Below are 24,392 nucleotides of genomic sequence, written 5' to 3' on the forward strand. Positions count from 1 at the left end.
GTCTCATACTACCCTGACTGTCTCATACTACCCCGACTGTCTCATACTACCCCGTCTGTCTCATACTACCCCGTCTGTCTCATACTACCCCGTCTGTCTCATACTACCCCGACTGTCTCATACTACCCCGTCTGTCTCATACTACCCCGTCTGTCTCATACTACCCCGTCTCGACATCAATACACTAGCTGATAAACATCAAGGAATGTCTGTCATTATATTCAATCATGTCAGGAACCTTTTAACGCGTTTGAACTCTGGTAATTAAAACATTGTCGTTCCTTGTGAAGGCTCATGTTACCTGTGAACACTGATAATATTTGACTTCAATTCCATGGAGGTAGCTATTTAGTCATCTTATTTCACAATGTGTAGTCTGCAATAAAGTTCCAATATAGCTTAAACTTAGAGCAGTTGTTTCAGCTTAATAAGAATCTGGCTAGCTTGTCAACTGTTTGTGAGAAATAAGAAACTTACAGGTATTGTTAAAGCCTTGTGAGCTTATCTCAATGAACTAATTTTGTCAGCCATAGGGAGCAGTAATATGTGGACCTTATTGGTTTTGCGATAGAAACTCGTCCCAGAAGAGGCATTCATGCATGAATAATAGCCGTCGGTTCAATAGCAAATCGATCTATCGGACTCTTAAGGTGTTTTTGCCGTTACATTTCCCCATTATAGGCCACCAGTACTTTCACCATTCAGCGAGATCGTGCTGTATAGCTTATGTGAAAACCGTTGTAGCCAGATCAACTGAGTGGCTAGTTTGTGTGAAAGATGTCTTATCTTGAGTTTAGATTATTGATTTACTTTGATCAAAAAAGATTCATGTTACTTATCAACAGCTTTCAAAATTGAGAAATATGGGCCCTTAAAAAAAGTGTTGTTTAATTGGTATTATTATTTTAGATTCCGGGTTAGAATAGGTCTTAAGCAACCAATGCTTGCCGTAAAAGGCGACTATGCTTGTCGTAAGAGGCGACTAATGGGATCAGGTGGCCAGGCTCGCTGACTTGGGTGATGCCAGCCTTTGTATCCCAATTGCGTGGATTGATGCTGTTGATAGTAATCACTGGATTGTCTGGTCCAGACTCAATTGTTTACAGACTGCCGTCATACAGCTGGATTATAGCTGAGCGTCAGTATATATGCAGATCTCTTACAGACATATCCTAATATCAGAATATATCTGTTGACATTACTTGTTACTAAACATTGATATATTGATATATTGATATCATCATGGATTTATCTAGGATGTCAAACAAGGTACCCTTGGAAGACAAATTGGGGAAAAAAAGTAATTTTGTTCAAAATTTGGGATTTTCTTAAAAGTCCTTATTTTCATATACATGAGCATGATGAGCATGATGAGATGGGGGAAAATATTGTGTCATTGGAAAACTTGAGTTTATAAAAAATGTTAGTAAATTTTGGGATCCATGCTTTACTGCACGCTATAACCATTATAACCGAGTTAGCGCTATATTGAAGCGCACAATAGCGAGGGGACACTGTACTCAGGGGTATTTTAACATTTCATTCAAAGGAATAATGTAAAACTAAATATTACAGCAGCTCCTCACTATCAGTGAAATACAAGTCACCAAAGCAATAACATGACGTGGCAAGTTTTTAATTCCAATTGGTGAATTGTTGCTGACTTGTGTTCGTTACGGCCTCCGAGCAGGCGTTGATAACTCCATGTATGAATGTTTGATAAGCTGTACCAATATGGTCTGTTCCAGTGTGTGTTATGTCTACATAGTCCACATACTTTAGTTCCAGGTACGTAACGCCAGCCTTTTCATGCTTACAGTGGGTATAGAACATTAGACGTTATCTGCCTATCCTTGTGTTACAGACTGTCAAGACAATTGGTCATACATATTCATGGGGGCCACCTGTCATATGGCAGTAATTAATCTTGTAATGAGAATGACTGATAAGAACTGTATCTAATAGCTTCACGCTGGACTATCTGGGTTATACCACAGTCATGGTTTATATGAACACATTCTGTTCAGTCAAGGTCATTGGTGGCCCAGTCGTCTAAGACTGGGCAGGTAGCTTAGTTGTGACCCAGTTGTGTTAGAATCCTATCAGACCCGTGGAAATCTGGGTTAGAATAGGTCTTCAACAACCCATGCTTGTGACAGGCGACTATGCTTGTCGTAACAGGCGACTAACGGGATCAGGTGGTCAGGCTCGCTGACTTGGTTGATGCATGTCATCGTATCCCAGTTGCGTGGATCAATGCTCATGATATCAGTCACTGGATTGTCTAGTCAAGACTTGATCATTTACAGACTGCTGTCATATGGCTGGAATATTGCTGAGTGTGGCATTAAACAACAAACAACCAAGTAAGCTAGAATCCTATATCATCTTGGGTTTGATCACAGATCTGATTATGATCCTTGGTTTGTCAGCAGCCTTTTGAGGATCTTGTTTTTATTTCAGCAGTAGAATTCCATAGGCTTGAAACCAGTAATAGATAATGCCTAAAATAACATGTTTGTAGTGTAAGTTTCGATTCCATGCAACAGGCCCCGATTATATTTCTAGGTTTGTCAGCACCATACTCGTGGGTTTCGCCAAAGTGGTAAATATCTAAGACCAGCATGGCTTTGTGCTTTCCTTCCACACCAAGCTGACCTGCTGTGATGTAACTGAAATACTGTTTGATGCGGATTTCAACCAAACTCACTCACTCACACTTCTTTGTAGGGGCGGCGGGGTAGCCTAATGGTTAAGGTGTTTGCTTGTTTCGCCAAAGTTTCGATTTCCCACATGAGTACAATGTGTGAAACCCATTTCTGGCATCCCCTGCAGTGACATTGCTGGAATATTGCTAAAAGCGGCGTAAAACCAAACTCACTCACACACTCTTCCTAGGCTACTTGCGCCATTTTTGGCTTTTGTGATAGGTATGTGTGGCATGGTTATTAGTGTATATTACTTGGCTATCTATAAACATTGTTTTTAAAATCTGGCATTATTAAAAAACTTAAAAATAAATGAAATTAATACCAGGGCCCCATTTCACAAGGCGATGGTTGCGCTATGACTATCAAAGTTCTTTTCTCCAACATCAGTCGACAATCGTAGAACTATGATCACTTGGTGAGATGGAAACCTGTTACCTATTATGCTGTATTATACAATAGACAGTTTTAAACATCAACAATAGTCACGGGGGTCACTCCCTCAGTGGGAGTTGGACATGATGGAGTTCCTCTACACCGTCTGACATCCATAGATCTTGCTTCACTGTGTAAATATGGCATCAAGCACATTCATCAGTGAAACGCTTCAATTATGCCAAGGTATGAAATCGAAGACTCAATACACATTTTGGATCTGATTTAGTGGCGGATTAGAACAGCCTTGATCCTTATCAATACATTTCAATCCTGTTGTGACATTACTGGAAGAGTTGACAGAATGATTAGCGTATTTCTGAAGATGGAAACCTGTCAATCAATGCTATTGAGGATCCTTCAGTAGTTGTTGATTTGCCCTGCAAAAAAGAATCAATAAGTATGTACGGATTGGTCGTCATGGTTCTCCGCTGATGAAAGGGTTGACCTCGCTTGAAGGAACAGCATTTATTATGAGTTTAAGATGAGAGAGAAAGGACTGTTTATAACGGAGTCGTGACATTTGTGTCAATACTTTGATGGTGTTGTTCATTACTGTCCTATAAGGATATCTGTAAGAATGATAATATGTAGCTGATTGAAGTGATGAAGGCTCAAAGGGGAAGAAGATCAAAGGTTATTAAGTTCAAGATGTTTATAAACGAAAGTCAGTTGTTACTTCCTGTAAAGATTGTAGTCATCTCATTGTGCAGTGTTTCTCTGGTTGACTTCCCTGCATAATAGGCTTCACGTTATTATTCCATCAAGTGTGTTTGATACTGTTGAATCATTGCTGTAGGGGTTCAGGGCACCACTGGTCGTCTATAATAATAATAATAATAATAATAATAATATAAAAAAAAAGAAGAAGAAGAAGGAAGAGAATACATGATGGAGGAGCAAGCATATACTCCGAAAATGTTGTGTTCCTCATAGTAAAGAAGTTGACATCCATATATTCTCTTCCTTATGTGGGGCGGTCGGGTAGCCTAGTGTTTAAAGCGTTCGCTCGTCACACCGAAGACCCGGGTTCGATTCCCGACATGGGTACAATGTGTGAAGCCCATTTCTGGTGTTCCCCGCCGGGATATTGCTGGAATATTGCTAAAAGCGGCGTAAAACCATACTCACTCACTCAATCTTCCTTATGTGTATCACTTCTAAATGCCTTTCAAAAACCTAATAATAATAATTATCTGGTGTTCAGAGCGGAACGCTTGCAATAAAGTCAAAGCCAGAAATACTAATGCTGTACCCATTCTTCGTATTCTTGTTGTTGATTGGACGAAACAAGAAATTCAGGGTATTCACAACTTCACACCAAGAATCATGTCAGACAATAGATCCACCACCCCTGCTCTTTCATCAATTGCTTATATTTACCAATCATAATGGGAAGCCGTGGTTTGATTAATGTGGAGGCTCTTCATGATATAATTGTATTGTGCACTTTTTGCACGTATTTGTTTGTCTGATGATCCTCTTGTGAAGCATACCAAGGCATTCCACAGTTTACGTAAACGTGCCAAGGATGTGGGACATAATCTCAATGTCAGTGTTGATTTTGTTGATGGTCCTGTACTGCTGGACGGTACAGAAATGAGTGTCAACCAAGTGAAGTGCCATATTAAATCGGCCCAGACTTTTAAGTTTTGGAGAGGCAATCTGAACGACCACTGCATTGAGTTTATGTGCAGTGTGTTGAGAAGATCAACAACTCTGCAGAGTCCTTACCTTGGATGAAGTCGGCTGGCTTTGAAGGTTTTCTGTTTGCTGCTCAGGACCAGTCACTTCCCACTCGAAACCGTCAAATAGGGGCAGGTAACTCGGGAACTCGGGTACTCGAGTCGGGTGGTTCCAGAGTAGGACCTGGATACCCACAGGACAACCCGGACCCGTGGTTAGTCACGTGATATATTGTTTAATGGCAAAAATTATCTAGAACTTTCACAGTTACACTGTAAGTGACTAATGTTCGAATTCCTTTCTGAATGTGCACCCATTCCTTCTGACTTTATATGTTTGAATAGAGATAAAACTTCAGTCAACTTCATTGTATGCATGACCAGATCATTTTCTTTGAGTATCTAATTACATTTTGCAAGGGCTACGGTCAAACTATTCCCTACCGGACATTTGTACCTATCTCTTGAGACCTACAGCGAGTACCCGGGTAGGGTCGGGTAATAGTGGGGTGGGTACCCGGGTAGCAAAAATTTGGACTTGCCAATGTAAATGTGAAATGTATATTATACAATGAATTTATTGAGACTGTCCAACACATTGTCAGTGGATGCTTTGGCACAAATACTGTTTCTAAACCGACAAGATGGTGTAGCTCGATCATTCTATTACCGTCTTCGCCATGCTTGTGGTTTTGACACAGAGGTCCATCCATGGTACTACCCGGAATATGTAGAGGGTGTCATGGAAAATGATAAATACAACATTCTTTGGAATGGGCCCATTTACAGCCTCAGCTGTATCTAGGCTAACATACCTGATCTTGTCCTTTTTGATAAATCCAATTAAATCATTTATATTATTGAATTTTCTGTCCCTTTTGACACTAATGTAATTGACAGTATTCAGGAAAAACTTGGCAAATATGCAGACCTCCCTAGTTCCAAGTTGTCCGACTCCCCATTGTTCTCAGTGCCTTAGGTTTGGTACCTCCCAATCTGTTGACTGACATTGGGAGAGTACCCGGGTTTGCTACCAGGAATACAGCCCTTCTGACAATCTGGGTAATGCAGAAGGCTGCAGTGTTGGGGAATTTTCACATTCTCCAAAAAGTTCTGGGTGGGTTTAATAATAATAACAACAACAACAACAACAACAACAGGCCATTTTTATTGTGCATATGTCCACACCACTCAGGGGCATGCTCAAAGAGCTATTATTACCCCGGTCACTGGGTCAGTGTGCACTCAACTATTATTCTCAGCTCCCTGGGGAGTTAAACAACCAAAGCCGCCTGTTAGGCGCTAGAAGGTTAGCAACCATTGCCATCACATCCTACTGGGTACCCATTCACTGCTGGGTGAACAGAGGCACATTTCGAAAAGTCACTTGCCCAAGGAGACACCACATGTGTTACATTTGCTTCAGTGTGGGGCAGGAACGAAGCCCTAAAAACTCTCAGGAGCCGAAAGCGGTCACCCATCCAAGGATACTCCACGACTGACGTTGCTTAACTTCACCTGATTTGTGACCTGGACCATATGCCACCACATGGAACCCCCATCGAATCTGCCTATGATAGTTTAACAACCATTCTGCAGGACTTCAGATTGCAATGACCTCCATTTCTGAGCAGTTGCATTGTTTCTGAACCTTTCATTTCATGAGTAATGGCTCCCGTCCAATCAAGCCATGCTTTGTGGAATGACCCAGGTGATGGATGCCCTTGAGCAATGCATTAGTCCCGAGTGGTGCTTTAGTATGCTTAAGTATCACAACCTATCATTAAGTCCACACGTGTCCAGGTGTTCTATAGGGCTCACATCCTACTAATCAGGCAGTATTCATTACTATTTTATACACGGCTACAGTGGCAACATCAACATCTGGCTGCGGATACAGTCTCTCTCACCTATGGTGACCTCGGAGGTAGGGCATTGGGGGGGGGGGGGGGGGGATAAGTTAGGAAGTTAAGAAATATTGCTTTTAGTATTTTATCCAAACTTTATGCTTTAGTGACACAATATGATGTCCAATGCAATTCTCGATTTTTCCTTGAACCATATGTCACTGTGATTTTCTCAGGTGAATAGTTGACTTGCCTTTGCATGTGTTTGTGATGGGAGCCTGCGGTGTTGTGGCAACTCTCACTTTTTCGTCAACGCCTGGTGTCATCCCTATTTCATAGTGATTCATAAACACATGCTTGTGATATAGTTGAAATCGTACAATGGACTCATCCTAAATAGATTGTGATTATAGAACTGTTTTTGTTGCTTTATATTGACAGTATACAACAGTCAAATCTGTCAAGATTACTAAAATACGCAACTACCGATATCACGAGTAGTGAAAACTAACTTTGGTTGTGACGTAGCGAGTCTGTCTGTGTGTCCCTCTCGCTGACGAGACAAGCGCACATGGCTGTGTAATGTCATGTTGAATGGTGTGGATTAAATGTTATAGAAGCCAGGAGGAGTTTGAGTTTAACATGGTAGCAGAGCGTGGTTACGAGAGAGTGTGAGTAGAGAAGCTTGAAGAATTACAGCGACAGCGTGAGTAAACAAACAAAAGAAAATGGCGTCGGGCAATTACAGAGTGCCACCCGTGTTTACGGAATCTAAGCCATACGGGAGGTGGGTTGAAGAAGTCAGAGTGTGGCAGACAGTGACAGACTTGCCTGAAGATAAACAAGGGCCAGCTATAGCGCTATCATTACCTGAGAATGAAGGTGTCATTTTGATACGTGACAAGGTATTCAATGAACTGGGTGTTGGAATGTTGAACAAAAAGGAAGGTGTCAATACACTGATATCTTTTATGGATGATATTTACAAGAAAGATGAACTTTCAGAAGCATATGATGTGTACACAGAGTTTGACAGGTACAAAAGATCAAGAGATCAGTCTATGGACTTATATGTCACTGAATTTGAAAAGCTATACATTAAAACAAAAAAATTTAACATGAGTCTTCCAGAATCAGTGCTTGCTTTCAAGTTACTAGAAAACGCTTGCCTTGAATATAAGGACAGACAATTTGTTCTCACTGGTGTCAACTACGAAAATCATACAACATTGTTTAAACAAACAGCCATGTCCTTAAAGAAATTCTTTGGTAAGCAAGCGATGCCGCCATCTGAGGGTAGTGGTGCTATTCAGATAAAGACAGAACCAACTTATGTCGCAACCAACACAACCAATGTTGAGGAAGAGGAAACTGCCTACTTTACTCGAAGTAGAAGGGGTAGACGTGGATATGGTTTCTTTGGCAGAGGAAACAACAACCATTCCAGCAGACCACAGGCAAGAAACAATCACGGACGCAGATTCCGAAGTGAACCATATGACAACCAGCGAGTACAGAATCCAATTGGACATGATGGACGTCCTCTTCGATGCAAGGTTTGTGAGTCAGTTTATCACTTCATCAAGGACTGCCCGGACTCATATGAAAATATGGAAAAGAGAAAGTTTCAAGACAAACAAGAAGAATTTGTGTTGTTTACTGGTAATAAGGGTGAGGAATTACAGGTTCTTGTTAATGAATCTTTAAACTCTGCAGTCTTGGACAGTGCATGCAGTTCTACAGTTGCAGGTGAAGCTTGGATGAACTGCTATATAGACACACTTGAGGATGACAAAGTGAGACAAGTAAATAGAACCAAAAGTGACTCTATCTTCAAGTTTGGGGGAGGAAGACTCCTCAAATCTATTGCAAAAGTAACTTTCCCATGTGAGATAGCAGGTGTCAACTGTACAATAACTACTGATGTGGTACAAAGTGATATTCCTCTTCTACTTGGAAAACCAGCCATGAAAGCGGCGAAAGTTGTACTGGATTTAGAAAATGATAGAGCCTCGATTTTTGGAAAGGAAATCAACCTGCAATGTACGTCGTCAGGGCACTACTGTATCCCGATATTACATTCTACAATGCACGTGAATCAAACCTTCGAGGTCCTTTATTCCCAAAGTAGGCAGTCAAGGCAAGAAAAAAAAAAAAAGATTTTGAAACTGCATAGACAGTTTGCGCATCCATCAAGTAGACGACTCTTGATGCTGCTGGAGGATGCTGGGATCAAGGACAATACTAATCAGGCACTGGTTGATGAGGTAGCTCAGGAATGTGATGTTTGTCTCAAATTCAAGAAGACACCAGCTCGACCAGTTGTTTCTCTCCCTCTTGCGACAAAGTTTAACGAAGTGGTAGCAATGGATCTGAAGTTTTGGAAGACCGGTGTCTACTTCCTTCATCTCATAGACATGGCCACAAGGTTTAGTCTGGCTGCTGTCATAAGGAAGAAAACTCCAGAGGTCGTCATTGATCAAATTTTGAAATTATGGGTCGGGAGCGGACTAGGCACACCCAGGAAATTTCTAGCTGACAATGGTGGAGAATTCGCTAATGAAGAATATAGGGACATGGCGGAAAACCTGAATGTGGAAGTAATGAATACAGCTAGCTTTAGCCCTTGGCAAAATGGGCTCTGTGAAAGAAACCATGCTGTGGTTGATGACTGTGTCTCAAAACTTATGACTGACAACCCACGACTTGATCTAGAAACTGCACTGGTGTGGGCGATTAATGCGAAGAACTCATTACAGATGGTGCATGGATGGAGTCCTTACCAGCTTGTATTTGGAGCTAACCCAAACCTGCCATCGACTCTTGTTGATAGACCACCTGCATTGGAAGGTACCACTGTAAGTGAAATGTTTGCAAAACACCTAAACTCACTACATGCTGCAAGGAAAGCCTTCATTGAAGCTGAGTCATCTGAAAGAATTAGACGGGCTTTACGACATAACATCAGGCCATCAGAGTCAGTATATCAAACTGGTGATAAAGTTTACTTCATGAAGGAAAAGCAATGGAAAGGTCCCGGGAAGGTGCTGGGTCAAGATGGGAAAACTGTGTTTATTCGTCATGGAAGTACCTATGTTAGAGTCCCCACATGTCGTCTGTTAAAAATTGGTCAAGAATTTGAACAGTCCGATAGCCAAGACAGTGTTGACAAAGAGACCAGCAGTTCTGCAGATGCATTGCCACTTCAAACTGAAAAGACCAAGAGTAGTCGGACCAGTTCTGCGATGGTGGAAAGTGACATGCTATTAGAGGATGAACAGAGTCCATCAAGGAGAAATAGCCCATCTGAGATAGTTGAAAATCACACAGCTGATGGTTTACCAAATCTACCAAAGCTTAATGACAAGGTGAAATATATTCTCAAGGAAGACCATATGTGGAGGGAAGCGGAAGTCATTAGTAGAGGAGGAAAAGCAACTGGAAAATACCGTGGGCGGTTTAATGTCTGTGAAAGAGGTGAATCAGATATGAAATCAGTGAATTTTGAAAAAGATGTCAGTCAGTGGCAAAAGGTTCAGGAGTTTGAAAGAGAAACTGATAGCAACATTGAAGAAGTTAATATTGCATCCTCCCGACATGATGATCAGTATGTCACACGCGCCAAGGCATTGGAGCTTGAAAACTGGAAACAATTCAAAGTGTATAAAGAAGTACCTGATCAAGGGCAGTCAGCTATATCCACTAGATGGGTGGTGACAGAAAAGATGGATGGAAATAAGAAAGTAGTGAAAGCAAGACTGGTAGCTCGTGGGTTTGAAGAAGAACAAAACATTCAGAGTGATTCGCCAACAGCTGGGAAAGACACACTTAGGGCAGTTTTGGCTATGGCATGCTTAATGTCATGGCAGTGTAAAACAATAGACATTAAAGCTGCTTTCCTACAGGGAAAAAAGATTGACAGAGAAATCTTCCTGAAGCCTCCAAGAGAATCTGATGGTGATGGGTGCTTATGGAAACTAGAAAAGTGTGTTTATGGTCTGAGCGATGCTTCAAGAACCTGGTATTTTAGAGTTTGTGAAGAATTAAAGAAACTGGATTGCAGACAATCAGAAATTGACCTTGCCTTATTCTACTGGTATGACAATGACAAGCTTTCTGGTCTATTTCTTATGCATGTGGATGACTTTATCTGGGCAGGAACAGAATACTTTGAGAAGAGAGTGATTGACGAAATGAGACAGATATTTCAAATAAGCAAACAAGCACATGGAATATTTAGATACATCGGACTTGAGATTCACCAACAGGAAGGAACCATTACAATGGACCAGCTATCCTATGTAGAGAATCTGACAAAGATTCCTATAAGCACAGCACGAGCCTCTCAGAAAAGTGCTCATCTGACAGATGAGGAAATTACACAGATGCGAAGCATTATTGGCCAGATCAGTTGGATCGCTAACCAAACCAGGCCTGACATCATGTTTGATTCCCTGGAGCTGAGCACAAGCATCAAAGAACCAACAGTAGAAGACCTGATAAAAGCCAACAAAATTGTAAAAAAGGTGAAGTCTGATGACTGCAAGATACGTTTCCAAAACATGGGTATGCCATGTGATCTGAGACTTGGCGTTTTCAGTGATGCCTCATATGGAAATCTTAGTGATGGAGTATCCAGTGCAGGTGGATATATCATTTTTCTGATTGGAAAAGACAGAAAATGCTGTCCTCTTGCATGGAAAGCCACAAAGATACGAAGAGTAGTGAGGAGTACTCTTGCTGCCGAGGCCCTGGCCATGGTGGATGGTCTGGATTCTGTTTGTTATTTAGGCCATCTCTTGAGTGAAATCCTTCACAATGGATCTAAGAAAAATGCTGTGCCAATAGACTGTTATATTGACAATAAGTCACTTTATGAAAATGTGCACTCCACCAAGACCGTCAGTGAGAAGCGTCTCCGGATAGATATAGCAGGCATCAAACAGATGCTACAGAGAGGTGAGATCTCTAAGGTAGTATGGGTTCAATCCTGTGACCAGTTGTCAGATTGCCTAACAAAGAAAGGCGCACCTTACATGAAGCTCCTTGAAACCATCAAGAGTGGACAACTCATGATCACAACAACATAGACTTGGTGAATGTGGAACATTTAGTGAAAATTGTATTTTTGATCATGTTTGTGACAATAACAACAAAAGGAAAAGAAGAAAAAAATGTGGACTATATTTTAGTATTTTTAAATCAATGTCACTGTAAATAACCATATTTTAAATTAGTGCGCTTGCTCGTCATTTTAAAAGAAAAGGGGAATTTGTCAAGATTACTAAAATACGCAACTACCGATATCACGAGTAGTGAAAACTAACTTTGGTTGTGACGTAGCGAGTCTGTCTGTGTGTCCCTCTCGCTGACGAGACAAGCGCACATGGCTGTGTAATGTCATGTTGAATGGTGTGGATTAAATGTTATAGAAGCCAGGAGGAGTTTGAGTTTAACAAAATCATCAATATCGGGGGGGGGGGGGATATTTCCCAGGAACAGCTGCTCCAGCCCTCAAAGTATTCCTGTAATAAGTCTTGTGGGTTGGTAATTATTATCGGGTCTGTATTATGTATGGAATTCATATTTAAAAAACAAAACAATTCCAAACCTATTGACACCGAGTTAGAACTCTGCGTGATCAGAATGTTTTTTGAGGCCTATTGCATATGATTATGCAAGATTTGGATTGTACAAATGTCATGAATATTTCAAGGAGCAAATGCTTTCAACTGACACTTCTGTTGCGAAAATACGGCTCTGTAGCCAAAGTCATTGTTTGGTTAATTTAACCTACATTTGGAATGCGGATCATATGCAGGCCATTCATTATTGATTTTGTATTAAATCATTATTAATGCCACTTCTCGTGTATACGTATCTAATTGTCAGCTGAACTCCAGTCACACAATGGACCAGCAGTAGCTGAGATTATGCAAGATTAATCACCGGCATACATGCAAGATATGTTAATCAAAGCGTAGATCTCGGGACCGAAGTGGTGTAACAATCTACCTGAATGTTTAATGATGATTAAGAATATGTGGCATTGTCATTTCTTGTATCGAGCTGTACAGGCAATTGTTACATGAAGTTTGGATCAAATCAGGTTCAGAAAAAAGGGTAAGCAGTTTCAGTTTTAGAAAATAAGGGGATCTTGAGGCCTCTAATTTGCAACTAATTTGGTTGCCAATTGAAATTTCCACTTGGCGACCAATATTATTTATGCTGTGGCCATTTGACAACTTGGAAAAATCAAGTTGGCGACCTGATATTACTAACTGCATACTACAAAAATACAATACATTAATAAATACTGATCCACTGAACTAAAATTTCATTTTCAATAGAGTTGTCATAGCGACTGATTTACGACACCAATTGTCTGAAGAACATTTAATTACAAAGGCTCATTACCCTGGATCCATGACATCTATATGCCTTGAAACAATTGATTGCTGTTATTTATAAGATGCTAATCCTAATTGTTAATCCCCATTGTATTGTACATCAACCATCTGCCATCCTGAACGAGATGTGCAAGTATGTCACTGATGAATTACTGTTTATATTTATATTTATTACTTACTAAATGTAAGGTGACCTTGGCTATATAAGCCTTGGTCCAGAGAAAGAAAAAAAGAAAGGTCTTACCCTTCGCCTAGCTAGGGTTAGGCTGGGTGCTCCGGGGCACCTAGAAAACAACCACTACCACTATGTGCTGAGGTGGCACATAGTGTCTTTTGTATGTAAATATCTACATGTATAAAGTAAAACTGTATATACCGCAAGCCATCGTCTCCAAGTTGTCATTTCCTACAACGCGTGTGGTCCCACGTTGATTAATGAATAATTGGCATACTCTTATATGCAAAGGGCCGACGATGGTTCTCAGTAGGATTGAGTGACAACTTGGAGACGATGGCTTGCGGTATATACAGTTTTACTTTATACATGTAGATATTTACATACAAAAGACACTATGTGCCACCTCAGCACATAGTGGTAGTGGTTGTTTTCTAGGTGCCCCGGAGCACCCAGCCTAACCCTAGCTAGGCTAAGGGTAAGACCTTTCTTTTTTTCTTTCTGACTGATATAGAAGATTTAACGTGCGCTTTCCGACTGCAGCGTATTTCGCACACGGGCCTGGCCAGACCATTTAGTGTATTCCGAGAAGGGTGAAAGTGATGTGTGCAACACAAGAGGGGGCTTTTAGGGGTTGCTTATATCGATTTTTGAAATTTTAAAATTTGGAATAAATGCCGAGGTGGATGGAGGAGGGAACTAAGGGAGCTGGGTGAGGTGGGTATTTGTATGTTTATTGGATTTTGGGTTGGTAGATTAATTAGTTTTTAGATGCGCTTAATTAGGCCTGTTTTGATTAGGAATACGCCTAGGGCCTTGAAGTTTTCTAGTTTATTTTGAGGGTTTAGTATTTCATCTAGAGTAGGAACCTTATTTAGATTGAGGTTGGTTTGTAGTGTGGTTCTGTGTGTTTGGTAGTGGGTGCAGTGGATGAGTGCGTGTTCTGTGGTTTCGGGTTGTTTGCAGTGGGGGCAGTTGCCTGTGGTGTGTCTTTTAAGTTGTTTTAGGTGGTTATTTAGGTTCGTGTGTCCTGTTTGGAGTTTTGTAATTAATCTGTCAATTTTTTTAGAGGGGTGAAGGATTTTAGGTTTGGCTAGTGGTTTTCTGAGCACTTTTTTGATTTGGCTATTTGAGTTTTGATATTGATTATGCCATTTTTTGGTTATTTTTTGTTTGTTTACACTTTTAATTTCTGATTTTGAGATGGGTAGGTTTAGGCTTATTTCTGGTATTTTGAGAGATAATTTAGCTGCTTTATCGGCGCTTTCGTTGCCGTAAATTCCTACGTGGGCGGGGATCCACAAGAAGGTTATTTGTTTGCCTGCTTTTGTTAGGTCGTTGGAGCTTTTAAGTATTTGGTTTATTAATTTAGGTCGTTTTTTGGTATTTTTGTTTTGGAGGGCTTGTAGTCCACTAAGCGAGTCAGTGAGAATTAGGATTTTTTTGTGGTTTTTTGATTGTTGGTTATGCAGGGCTGAGGCCATGCCCATAAGTTCGGCCGTGAATATAGATTGGTTGTTTGGGAGTCGGTAAGATTGTGTGGATATAACTGGTTGTGTGGTATGGACTCCGAAACCTGTGTGTTTGGAGATCGGGTCTGAAGATCCGTCAGTGTATATGTGACACCAATTTGGCCAATTTTCGTGTATGTATGAAAGTGTGGTTGTTTTAGCTATGTTTGGGTCGGTTTGTTTATTTATTTGGTTAGTTAGTGTTGTGTCTATTTGGGGTATTTTGAGTTTAGGGGTGAAGATATTTGATTTTTTGCAGTTTTGTTTAAGATTTTGAGTTTGGTGTTCATTGAGGTAGTTAGTTATTCTTTGGGATATTGGGGTGAGTAAGGGGTGTTTGCGAGCTAGAGCTTGGTTTCTTGGGCTAATGTTTTGGTTAATTAGGTTTTGGATGAGAGGGTTTGTTTGGGACGCGGCCCAGAAATTAAGGCTTAGATGTTCCCTGCGTAGATTTAGTGGCATTTCTCCTGTAAGGGCCTGAAGTGAGGTGTAGGAGGTGCCATGTTGGGTGCGTGTAATAAGTTTAAGGGCTTGGTATTGGATTGAGTCAAGTTTTTTAGATAGAGAGTGGTTTAGGGTATTGTATATGGCGCAGCCGTAGTCTAGTTTTGATCTAATTAGTGTTGTATATAGTGAGAGGAGGGTATCTTTGGAGGCTCCCCAGTTAGAGCCGGTGAGACATCTTAATGTGTTAAGGTCTTTGCTGCATCTAGTTTTTAGGTTTTGGACGTGAGCCTCCCAGGTGAGGTGTTGATCGAAAATAAGTCCTAAGAATTTGGTTTGTTTTTGGAATTTGATTGTTTGGTTGTTTAGCTGGAGGATTGGGTAGGCAGGTTTCATGTTTTTATGTTTGAATACTACTCCTGTTGTTTTATCTGAGTTAAGGGAGAAGCCCCATTTGTCTGCCCATTGTTGTATTTTATTTAGAGATTTTTGGATTAAGTTTTCTGCCATTTTAATGCTTTTAGTGCGGATCCATAGGGCTCCATCATCCGCGAATTTTGAAGTGTTTAGTTTAGGGGATAAGCCTTTTTCTTTCTCTGGACCAAGGCTTATATAGCCAAGGTCACATGACATTAAGTAAATAATAAATATAAATATAAACAGTAATTCATCAGTGACATACTTGCACATCTCGTTCAGGATGGCAGACGGTTGATGTACAATACAATGGGGATTAACAGTTAGGATTAGCATCTAATAAATCACAGCAATTAAGTGTTTCAAGGCATATAGATGTCATGGCTCCAGGGTAATGAGCCTTTGCAGTTAAATGTTCTTCAGACAATTGGTGTCGTAAATCAGTCGCTATGACAGGTTAATCAACATGGGAATTGTATGATAAAAATTAATCGATATTCTTGTAAATGTATTTAACACGTAAACAACCAAGCTTGTTATGCAGGGATGATTCACCACCTCTTGTAATGTGACTTAAAAAGTAGTTCCGTGTTTGCAAAATCATAAGTATAAACAAAAGTAAGAAAAAATGTTTGATGACAATAAAATTATTTTTCATGCATTTGGATATGATTATATGCAAAAATCAACTTCAACAAAAAATATTCTTGAAATCTACAAGACTGGTGTTGGAAGCGAAAGAATACATGCTGGTCAAGTAACAAAAGTGGTGCTTTGTGAAATGAACAGTCTCGATTCACGAGTTGAATGAGAAATTTACAGTTTATAACAAAACATTTTCTACATATGTGGTTCACATTGGAAACATCTTTTCTTAACGTACATACTTCTCTGTATGTTTCTTTGGTGTGTGTTTCTTTTGGCCGGGGATATATGTGTCCATGATTGTAGCCATGGGGGCGAGTGGTCGGAAGAAGTGCCTGACGTTGTTTCCTGTCTGGGTGACTAAATTGGATATGGTTGTCCGACCTTATCATAATGTGGAGTGTGTGTAATCATATCCTGATGGCATTGATCATTGACTTCCCCCGACTCCACTATGTACAGTCCGCCTTCATATAACATGAGTATTGATGTCCTAGTTATTTCTAGTCCGTTCATTACTTGCCATGGGGCAAGTGGCAATTTCTAGAGGCTACTCAATGGTGGTCCACTTGATCAAACATTCAAGGATTGATTAGGTTTTTTGGGGGCTCACATTGACAGAGTCAATATGAGTTTATGTCATGTATTGTCCATCTTCCATCTTCCGTCCATCAATCTGTTAATTTTTTTGGGCTCACATTGACAGAGTCAATATGAGTTTATATCATGTATTGTCCATCTTCCGTCTATCAATCTGTTCATTAGCACAGATCTAAAAGCTCTTGTCCTCTACATGCTCTATAGCGGTTGAATATGGGAATGTTATTTCATGACAAGCATCAAGTTGAACACCTGACCTAAGTTCTGATTTATTCGATAAAGGTGAGCTTCTGTACCTATGTTTTCTCTGGTGTTTACGATCTGTTTTTGTGTTTCAGGCAGCTGTAAAACTTAACATGGAGGGAAGACTGAAGGTGGTTAAGTACAGATTACCTGACTTTGTGCCATCCTCCCCACCCAGGGCTATATTCTACTGCTACACCCGTGCATCCCACTGTCAACTGCCAGGGCAGTTCTTTACGGAGATCTGATGCAGTGGTACTCATACTTAGACTTGTATAAATTATATATGTAAATAATTTCATGAATTATCCCCTTGCAATGATGTAGGAATAGGACAAGCTTATTTCTGTGTATATTTTTCATATTTGGTATGGTTGCTGTTCGAAATGTTTTATTTGAAGCATATATTTTGTTGCAATTATTGGTTAATGTTTTTGGAATGCACTGGTAAACAAAAAACTGTTTGGAGCAGTCCATTATGACGACAGGGAGATCAGGGCAAAGGTGATTCTATTTGGAGACATTGTGTTATGGGTCACTGTGTCAAAACATACCTCAAAAAGCAGGAGCTGGACAAATTTGCTATTTTCACTGGCCATTCACTTACAGTATCGGTAAAAAGCTCCCCTCCAACCTGTTTGTTGCGATAATCGAAAAACAATATGTTATTATTTTTCTAATGTGCATGTTAACTCGACAACAAGTTACTTGGTGATAAGATGGTGGGTAAGTCTAATTACCAGAAACAAATGTAACGTGTTGGCCTCGTGCTAGTGCCATTAACATGACTGCTTATGTGGAAGTGGTCCACAAGCCTTGAAATGTACTTTGTAAGTGCAGAGCACTGATTAACTCCTGCCAAACAAATGTATCTGTATACTAGGAATTCCCACAGTGTGAACCTGTATTCAGTATTGATCAGCACCTGCATAGTTAATTGTAAGTAAATACCTGTATGTATTTGCAAGATTGCCACTACAATCGCCTGACGCCACAGAAGTCTGTGAAGCTTTCTTTTTGTACAAACTGTTACTCCTGATGTTGCAATGTTGCACTATAGACGTGTGATTTTATTAGGTTATACATAATACAATGACGAGATTCTAGTGTTCCTGAAGTACAATGTGTTGGAACTACGAATATTTGTTTTTGAATGTCAAACTGACATTTCTGGGTAACAGGGTATGCCACAGATTACTTTGTCGATAAGCTTCGTGTGTGATTGTCTGAGTGTCAATATTATGTCTTGCTAGTTGTAGGTTTAAAAGATGTTATGATATTTGGGTCATTACAGAGATCGAAGTTGATGCACTCTACTGTGTTGACAAGATCTTATGATTCATGGTAAGATGTGTAAAATGGTATTTCCAAATCAAAAATGACATTTTTTAGGATACCCCTTCTGAATATGGCCTATAGCATGATCATGAACATTTAAGGTGTACACGAGAACAAAGCCATGAATGAAACTAAGATGTTGCAATACCAGTGATCATGGTGATGTGTGATTTAGATATATTTTTGATACATTCAAAATAATTGAATTGGATATGGAATTTCATAATTGGTTACAGACTTAGTATAGTCACGCATGTTTCAAGTTGTCATGTTACACGTATAAGAAATACAGAATGACATTGTCAATAAACATTTATGTACTCATTTTTAAATGAATCAAACATTGTTTGTGGCAACACAAAGGAAGATATAAAAGTTAAACCAAGATTGCAACAGACATGATATAAACGCAGATTTACGTTTATGCCTCCATGAATGCAAAAATATATTGAAGCCATGTCTTATAAATTAATAAGTCAACAACAATAACTTCACAGAATGCTTATTTAATCAGTAACATACAGATGTAGACAAGGATACGAAATCAGTGACATGGTTCAGCACAATAATGCAACACAAGCTCCACCCATTCTATTATCAGCCAATCAGGAAACAGTAGACCATGTAGACAACTTGTGGGCATTTTCAGCTTATGTAGGTATAAACGCATAACTAATTGCTATGCTAGCCAATCAGATGACATGGAATCACTTGCAATTTACTTTTTTTCTCATAGCTTTGAACATTATTAGGTCAAAAATTAATCATCGAAGGAAATTAAACATGATAGATTTTAGTTTGAGGTATTATCAACATGCACATGTATATATTTCACAATAAAACACAAAGTCAGGTTAAGAAAGTGCCAACACAACCTTTGAGTGTTTAGTTTGGTAAATTTTAGTTAGTCATGACTTTTCAAAAGTTGCTTGTTGTTGTAGCCATCAGCGTTCTTTATTTCATGATCACATTTTATTAATGTTCCGTCCAACTTTTAAAAATGTTAATGCAGCTCTTTTGTTGTGCATGTATATTATTTTTGTTGTGTTTACATTATGATAGTTGACGTAACTAGCATCCTGTGTATTTTACTGAAGAAGCAGCATTGGGATGTTATTTGGATGTCGTCGGTAGAGTGGGGTGTGCTTAGAATCTGTTTCTCTGAAGCTGTTTCTCTGAATGTGTTTCTCTGAATGTGTTTCTCTGAAACTGTTCTCTGAAGCTGTTTCTCTGAAGCTGTTCTTTGAAGCTGTTTCTCTGAATGTGTTTCTCTGAAGCTGTTTTTTGGAAGCTATTTCTCTGAAGCTGTTGTCTGAAGCTGTTTTTTGGAAGCTGTTTCCCTGAAGCTGTTCTTTGAAGCTGTTTCTCTGAAGCTGTTTCTCTGAAACTGTTCTCTGAAGCTGTTTCTCTGAATGTGTTTCTCTGAAGCTGCTCTTTGAAGCTGTTTTTTGGAAGCTGTTTTGGGGGGGCTTGCTGTTAATGTTGATTATGTAGCCTGCTAATTATTTCAACGGGGTTTCATTTCCTGGTTGAAGTAGACAAATCTGTTGATAGCCCATTAAAAATTGGCATAGGAATTTCTGACCGATGACTAAACAAGGATTCTGTGGGTTTGCAATATTCTCCTTGTCAAAGTTAAGAGAGTTTAGATAAAAACAAACGTAAAAAAATAAATTCACAGTACTCTTAGAAATTGATACCCATGGATAGTATGGTGTCCCATGTTGAATAATTAATCAGTAGGAGATATAGTGTGTAATATTTCTGATTAATTATTCTAAAAATTGTCAGTTGTCAAATTTCTTGCATTTTAAGTGATTATTTATTGTGTTCCTTGATTCTGCATTTTTATTGTTAGTCATGACTGGTGCAGGTGTTCCCTGTCAGAAGACGTTTACACTGACATTGCACTTTGTTGCCAAAATATTTCACATCAATTGTTCGAGACAACTCGCATACCTCAGATGTTAATAGAGAATGCATTCCCTCCGACAGTACTGCTTTGTATAGAAATGATACCAGTGCTACTCCAAGTGGTCTTGTGATGGTGTGGTCCAACACTCATTCATTTGCAAATTTGTTTAACTGTGCTTGACAAAAATAAATTTATTTGAATATTGTGTTCATAAAGAATTCCTGCATTTTAGTTCACAAACACTCTCTACAGATGTTATATGTGTGAAGCCTATTTGTGGTGTCTCCCACCATGATTCAGTCTGAAAGGAAATACTGTGAACAATTTGTAGTTAATATTGAGCTTACTTTCAATTATTGATTTTCCTTTTGCTAAATGGATTAAGGTGTTCAATCAAGCTGGGCCATTCCTATTTCCTCCCCACTACCAAAACATGACATGTTGACAGTGTTAATGGGGTAGACTCTAAAAAGCTGTTTATTCAAAGACACAACTGTGCTTTCCCAACTAAATGCAGAGAATTAATCAGAATATAGAATTTCACCAATCTTTTTTACTGTTTAAGATTATTATTGCATTTCATTATTTCATTTGAGCATAAAATCATAAAACTGCCATTATGAAGACAGCAGGACTATTGTTTGTTCTGTATAGTGAATCTCTCTATTGTTCATAGTTACTGTGTTGTTATCAGAATTCTATAATTATATGCTACAGTGTGTGTGTTGTGTTTGTTTGAGTGTGATGGCTTTTTTTAATATTCACTATGTGCAGTCCTGTTGACGATTTAATTGTATGGTATCTCATTCCCTATTGAGACTTATGATGAAGAGGCGTTTCTGTGTTTAATGATGCCAATGCCTGTACAGTGTCTCGTTATATTTGAAACTAGAGAGAAGCAGTGGTATATTTGCCCATATCGATCGCAATGAAGAAATTAGAGAGAAGCAGTGGTATATTTGCCCATATCGATCGCACTGAATAAACTTGAGAGAAGCAGTGGTATATTTGCCCATATCGATCGCACTAAAGAAATTAGAGAGAAGCCGTGGTATATTTGCCCATTTCGATCGCAATGAAGAAATTAGAGAGAAGCAGTGGTATATTTGCCCACATCGATAGCACTGAAGAAATTAGAGAGAAGCAGTGGTATATTTGCCCATATCGGTCGCACTAAAGAAATTAGAGAGAAGCAGTGATATATTTGCCTATATCGAACACACTGAAGAAACTTGAGAGAAACAGTGGTATATTTGCCCATATCAATTGCACTGAAGAAACTAGAGAGAAGCATTGGAGGACAGGTTATGTTAATGACAGGTAAATGTGTGAAATGACCATGAAATGTATTCTGGTAAATAATGAAGAAAATAATTACCTATTATAATATTTAGTAAAAAACAGAAAATTTGATGAGGAAAACTTTTATGATAACCTTAAAATTGATCTTTGGAAAGCATAAGTCATTTCTTCCTGACATTATAGACCGTGCTTTGATTGTGAAAAGGTATAGAACATGTATTTTGTAAGCCCAATCTTGGCACCCCCTTCAATTATGGTGATGGAATATGGCCAAATGTGGGATTTAGCCAAATTGCCTCATCCCGACTATCTGTATAATACTTCAAGGAATACACATAGCTGGTTGTTGTGAAAATGTGGCAATAGACTATTTTCCTGATGACTGTGGTTAGGAACAGATATCATAGGTATTTTAATTTTAGGCATGACAAAGTGTGATGTTTTTGTGTGAGATTTGTTTTGGCATTAAATGATTTGTCAAATTTTGTGCAATATATGAAATTATTGTTGTAGATTTTATTAGATTTATTGTTGGTATATACCAAGAGCTCAAATGGACATACAATATTAGTGTATCATGTTTTAAGTAATACTACAATATTATAAAACAAATAATTCATTTGTGGACAAACTGTGTAACTTGGCTTGACATTGATATGGTTAAAAGCAGAACAAATAAATATATATTAGAGATTTATTCTCTGATATTATACATATTGTGTATATGTATGTGTATATTGAATTAAGAGCTTGGCATATTGGTGTTTTTGGGTAGTGCTCTTTTTATGTTTATACGTAAAAAAAGGGATTACAAACTTTGTCCACCGAATTCTCTTTGACACAAGGCAGAATTAATATGTGTTTTCCTGAAGTGGGCAATGACTGGAAGATAGCTTGTTTTATTTTTTTTGGTGAATAATTGATTACATGCGTTCATGGTGGATTGTGGTGTAGACTTGACGAGGTGAAGTATTACACTGTGAAAGCATTCTTATAAAGGTTCTCTGTTGTATTATTAATGTCACTTCATTTTGGTAGTTCCCTTGGGCACGCCAGAAACCTATGATTGCGGGTTCGATTCCCGGTTCGCCCCGATTATGTTTCTAGGTTTGTCAGCACCATACCCGTGCTCGTGGGTTTCACCAAAGAGGTTAACGTCTGAGACCTGCATCACTTCGGGCTTTCCTCCCACATTAACCTGACACGCCGTGAGATAACTGGAATACTGTTAAAAGCGGCGTTAAACCCAACTCACTCACTCACTCACTTTGGTAGTAGTAACAATCCTGCCTCAATGGAAGACAAGTGGATCAGCCTCTTGCTGCGTCCGTCTGTTTCATTTCCATATCATCTCTTACAAACTGGAATATCACTATGAAACGTTTTGGAATTTTTTAATAATACTTTTAAAGCAGGACTAGACTTTTTGAAGTAGAAAACTATACTGAATCAGGTATCTCCATGAAAGTCTCCCTCCTACTTGACCATGTGTCAAGTGGTGCCTTGTGACACCAACAGGTTTCACATTGCATTGTTTTACTAGTTTCACACAAACAGGAGGTTCGTGTATCACGGACATTGTGTTATTATGTATTTAGTTAATTGAATGTTTTCATGAAAACAGCTGATTTTCAGTATTCATATATACACCAAGTAAAGATACATACATGTTTTGTCTTGGCCAAGTCTGTCTGGCAAATATTTTCTGTCACAATATATGTTTTTTTCTTGGCCTTATACTAGATTTGCATGTTATCACCAAACCACATGAAGCGCCATAAAATCTCCCTTGTCTGCCACATCGTCAGACCTGTGAGATGCACATATTGGGTCAATGAGATAGATGGCTGGATAAGAGGGGGCAGAAAGGTGTATAGGCCTCGCCACTTGAAATGGACTCACAAACTACCCATTCTTACCACGTTATCCAAACACAATGATGTTTAGCGCTAGCAAAATGGACATTTCTTGAAAAGTAAACTTTGCATTTTTTGTCATGACATATCTTATCGGTGAATTGCTTGTTTTAGCACACATTTGTTAAGTAATCATCTTGATATTTCGTTGTTCTATTTCAAGTGGCGAGGACTGTAGTAGTGTTGTGAACTGCATGATGGGAAGTATGGGATCAAACAGAATCATAGAACTGCAAGTACAATGGGAATAAAGATGACTGTGTTTTGTTGTTTTCAGTATTAGTTTAAATGCATGTTTATGTGTACACCTTTCTGTACAACTTGATTTCAATTATGAATTAATTTAAATATCTTAAAGGGTGTGCATTGAACTACACATGAAAAACACCAGCTTCTTCGGTGTATCTTTTATTTATTTTATTGAAATACAATCTTAACCAATGGTGTAATTTGTTCATTTTTGTAAAAGAAACTTATTTTTGTATAGCTGAACATTTGTTTTTCTGTTTAAATATTATTTATTTATTTATTAAGAAGAAATACATTAATTTAACCTATAGTCATTCTCACTAATTGGTGAGTAGGTTCACCACGTCCAGTTGCCCCAAAATTGTAAAAAAAATATTTTTGTAAAATGAGCAGAGATCAATAAAGTGAGATATCAACTGTTTTCTTTGTCTCATCTTCTTTTTATATTGAGCAGGCACATGTGGTCCAGTAGTCTATGGTGCATCTGCTTGCTGTTGGTTGTGGGTTTGAATCAAAGGTGCGTCATTGTCATGCTTGGTTTGGCAGTACCAT

General features: G+C 38.9%; 1 protein-coding gene across 1 annotated transcript in view; it reads left to right on the forward strand.

The window, feature by feature from the left end:
• Positions 1-24,261, forward strand: part of LOC124139398 — a 39,482-nt gene extending 15,221 nt beyond the window's left edge. Inside the window, exon 2 of the mRNA XM_046506433.2 lies at positions 17,216-24,261. The gene's annotated coding sequence lies outside the window, so the exon portion shown is untranslated. The remainder of the gene's footprint in view (positions 1-17,215) is intronic.
• The last annotated feature ends 131 nt before the right edge of the window (positions 24,262-24,392 follow it).

Source organism: Haliotis rufescens, unplaced genomic scaffold, assembly GCF_023055435.1.
Source record: "Haliotis rufescens isolate VD_foot unplaced genomic scaffold, xgHalRufe1.0.p SCAF_27, whole genome shotgun sequence".
Taxonomy (NCBI): Eukaryota; Metazoa; Mollusca; class Gastropoda; order Lepetellida; family Haliotidae; genus Haliotis; species Haliotis rufescens.